Consider the following 4,525-nt stretch of genomic DNA (forward strand, 5'->3'; position numbering starts at 1 on the left):
AAGCTTTATTTGAAATTAGATCGTGTTTGAGCTTGTCTTGTTCTTTGAGCCTGAAGTCGTACATCATGTTTATAATGTTAAATTAAAAATTTAATGAAACAAATTTTATTATCAATGTATGTCAGTAAACTTGGAATCAAAACATTGTATATAATTACATTTTTGTATTATCTAAATTGTAATTTGAAAAAGAAATGATAAAAATTCTCAAAAATCATTCTTCTGTGCCATGTGACTTGTCTGAGCTCTGATTTCTCAGTTTCAGAAACCTAGAACTTCAGTAATAAATGTCTGTAGTTTCCAACTAATTAGAAACAGAAAGTATACATACAAGCAAAAATCTGAAATTTAAACCGTATTATGCCTTTTATTTACTTTTGGTGGTAAAAGCCATCAGTCAAGGAGAACTGTGTAATTCCAAAACATACTTACCTTCGACTTAACCAATTTTTAGATCCTCTTCGCATTACTATGGAATATTTTCTTAACCTACAATGGCACTTTGCACCAGGGCTCTGGATGACCATGTTTGATGGTACTAATGCTTATCTCCATATTCCCATAGTGGAATATTCTCGGAGGTTTTTTTAGATTTGTGCACAAGGGTCAGGTGCTACAGATCAGGGCTCTACCTTTTGGTCTTGCATCTGTACCTTATGTCTTCTGCAGATTTGTTCGAGCTTTTTCTCATCATCTGCATTTCTTGGGCCTGTGCACACATCATTATATGGACGACTGGTTCGGTTCCTTCTGGCATCATCCCGTCAATTAGCAGAACAATACTTTCAGATGCTCCTTTCAGAAGCCACAAAAGCAGGTTTCCTTATCAGATTGGAGAAATCTATTCTCTCTCCGATGCAATATCTCGTCCATCTGGGTGTGTTTTTCAATAGTCACTTAAGTCATGCTCAACCAACCCCAATCAGGCTTCAAGCCATAGAAAGAGCCATCCTTCTCCTACTGCATAGATGGTTCTCTCTCTTTTGGGGATGTGGGCATCCCTCGAACCTCTCGTTCCTTTGGGATGAGCACATATGAGGTCCCTTCAGTGGTCACTGCACGACCAATGGATCATCCTGTCTCATTACTCAGGAGCAACATAGTCGATTATGAATGGTGGTTGAATCAGAACAACAGTACTATTGGGGTACCCTTTCCACCACCTTGTCCCAAGATCCATCTGTTCACAGATACATCTCTTCTGGGATGGGAGCTAAGCTTCAAGGTTAGGAGTTCCAGGGTATTTGAACGGAAGACAAGTCTATGTTCCATATCAACATTCTTGAACTCCTTGCAGTACACTGGGCAATGGTTCAAGGCCTGTCTTTCTTGCAGGGTAAAATTGTCATGATACATTCCAACAGATCTCAGATTTCTTGTCAAGAAGGCACACATTCTCGAGACCTTTGTTTCGTACCTTGGATCATCTCTACTGGGCTCATTCCCATTGTATCAGTCTTTTAGCATGTCATGTTCCAGGAGTGATGAATTTAATTCCAGATCACTTGTCTCTACCCAACCGGATTCTTGAGATGGAATGGATGATACGTCATGAGGTTTTTGAGTGGATTTGCTCTCAGTTCGGGTCTCCAATGATTGATGCCTTTGTGACTCATTGGAATTCTCAACTGCAATTGTTTTGGTCTCCGATACCTCATCCTCAAGCATTTGCCATAGATGTGTTCAGTCAAGACTGGACAGGTTTACATCTATATGCTTTTCCCACGATTTGGCTATTGCCCCGAGTTCTGACTATGGTTCCACCATATTGACCAGCTCAGACGTGGTTTCTGCATCTTCAGTATCTGCAGGAATGTCCACCTCTACCTCTTCCACATTGGTAGTCTTTGTTGAGACAACCTTGATTAGACATTCTCCACCCTGATGTTCAAAACTCAATCTTCATGCATGGAAGTTATACACAAGGGTTTAACTTCTAAGGTTTCTCTGTATTTACGTAAATCTTTATGTAGGCCAACAACAGCCGTTTATCAACGAAAATGGAATACATATCATCAGTGGTGTTTCAAAAGGAATTTAAACCCTCTTCATTCTGTAGCATCTACCATATCCCATTTTATGACTTGAGTATTTGAGAGGGGTCTTGCTTTGTCTATGATGGCTTTATATAAGGCATCTTTATCCACTATTTTTCGGTATTCCAAATATTGAAAGGTTTTTGAATCCTCAGTACTATCAGGTCTACTCAAATCTTTTTGTATTCTTTGACCCAAACGACCTTTTCAATTACAGAATTGGGATTTTATAGTTGTTTTACATGCATTGTCTTATCCTTCCTTTGAGACCTTAACTTCGTGTTCTTTGTTTCATATTTCTCTTAAATTGTATTTTGTTGATGGACATCGTCAGTCAGAGTTGTTTGCAATCCATGTGCATTGGAGTCTTTATCATTCCACATTTGTCCTGCTTTACTCCGACAGGTCTTTTCTTCCCAAGACTGGCAGCTTGGGAAGAGGAAAGATCCTTCTCACCAATCCATTTGCCAGCCATTTTTCACCTTTATGACTGCTCAAATCCTGATCATTTGTTATGTGCTGTTAGGGTTCTCGAATGTTATGTGGCTCGTACTAACTAATTTCGTGGTAGTAGGAATCAATTGTTCATTCATTGGAATCCTTCTATTACCCGTGACTTATCTCCCATTACCCTAATGAGGTGGCTTCTTAAATTGATTCACATGGCCTATAATGAATTATTGTTACAGAAGAGGAATATTTTGCGTGTTACATTTCACCAGATTCGTCATATCTCTATGTCACTAGCCGCCCAGTTGAATTGCCCTCTGGAAGACATTGTGTGGGCTGGTTTGTGGACTACTACTAATACTTTACTATATCCTCTTCTGAGGGTTTTCGACTACTCCTTTAGCTATTTTGACCACATCAGTTAGATTTTAACCAGAGGTGGGTATTTTCCTGAATCATGTACTCTTTTATTTCCAAGGTCCCTTTATTTTTCACTGGATCCCACTCTGTGGCGAGTGTTGCCCAGACAGATATGCTTTCTCTTTTCAATTCCACGCTAGCAAACACTTTCACTATAATTACTATGGGGTGTTCCATAAGATCATCTAGGTGCCTACCAGATGGTATTACCTTATTTTTATTGACTGCCATTCATGGACTATCATGAGTAAAGCTAAAAGGGATCCTGCCCGTCCAGGCCAATCATCAGGTTGAATAAATCGGGGTTGGTTTGCTTTTTAAAATGTAGGGAACTTGGTTCACCTATTGCACACTTCCTTAGGACTCCCCAACGAGTATTGCTCCCCCCACGATTCTACTAATGGAACCCGGGAGCCCTTACAACCCCACTGGGGTGGCAGACAGAGGCTTTTCCTCCAAAGTATTCGAATGTGTTCCTCCACTCTTGGAGAAGAGGGTGAATTGGGGGGGGGGGCTTCCTACTCGTAATTCGGGTTCAGATTTGACACAAAGCTATCCAGTTGGGGAGTGAATGTTGGTTTCATATATTGTTCATGGAAGGAGGACCACTATCTCCTTATAATTCTGAACGTGAAGTGGTCTCATCCTAGGTCCTTGGTTGAGCACAGGTTCAACATCCTCTCCATAATTCTAGGGGCAAGCGGAATACTCCTTGCCCAATTGTTTGGGAAGTGAGAATGAATTTTAATAATTCCAGACCAGATGAGTTCTGTTCCTTTGGTTGAGTATAGCATACATGATCCCGTCATTCCGAGCCTGGGGTGTTGTATTTTGGATTTCTTCAGGTGGAGGAGAAAGTTTGTCCATTTTGGTGTTGCTTACTTTCTTATCGTGATTCTGAATGCATCACCCTATGGCTACAGGTTGGAATTCGTTCTATAATCTTTTTATCTAACATTGTAGTCCAATTGCCTTAGCCACCAACGTGGAATGTAGGTACTACGGCTTCTTAATTCCAACCCTGATTTGTGGAACCTTGGATATCTGGTTGGGATTGGCCTATACTGACGATTACTCATATTATATTCCACCTTTGATATAGGAACTGAGTTCCTGGTGAAGAGCATACCTGTTCTAGATGCAGTGCAGTTCTCCCCCTATTGTATCATTTTTATCTTGGTACACTCCTGTTCTATACAGACGCTTTCTATATGGTTCATGCCTGCACCAAGCCCTCCACCTTCTCAATGTTGGATTCTAGCTATAGTGTCAGTGGAGGTAAGTATGTTTTGGAAGTTAACATTTTCCTAAACTGAAAATGTATTTCCAACAATATTTATCTTCGCTGACACTCTCCCACTAATAGCCGGTTTATGTCCCGAAAAAGTGATTACATTATCTGAATGAGGTGCTTATATAGAATACCTAGATAGAGGGCGCATTGAAATTGGTGGAGAATTGTGCAAGTAAGAATTAGCCAAGGGCATTCGAGTGGAGTATAAAAGACTGGAGCAAGCGTTCTCAATGCTTAGATGGGCAAAGAGTGGAAACCCTGGAGATCGAGTCTATCGTATATTTGATGTATATCTACTTCTTCTATTGCTGTCTATCGTATGTTG

At 40.4% G+C, this 4,525-nt stretch overlaps 1 protein-coding gene across 1 annotated transcript in view; it reads right to left on the minus strand.

Moving 5' to 3' along the window:
- Positions 1-32: 32 nt before the first annotated feature.
- Positions 33-4,525, minus strand: part of LOC106466014 (zinc finger CCHC domain-containing protein 2-like) — a 26,691-nt gene continuing 22,198 nt past the window's right edge. Inside the window, exon 10 of the mRNA XM_013926260.2 lies at positions 33-42. The gene's annotated coding sequence lies outside the window, so the exon portion shown is untranslated. The remainder of the gene's footprint in view (positions 43-4,525) is intronic.

Source organism: Limulus polyphemus, unplaced genomic scaffold, assembly GCF_000517525.1.
Source record: "Limulus polyphemus unplaced genomic scaffold, Limulus_polyphemus-2.1.2 Scaffold2121, whole genome shotgun sequence".
NCBI lineage: Eukaryota > Metazoa > Arthropoda > Merostomata > Xiphosura > Limulidae > Limulus > Limulus polyphemus.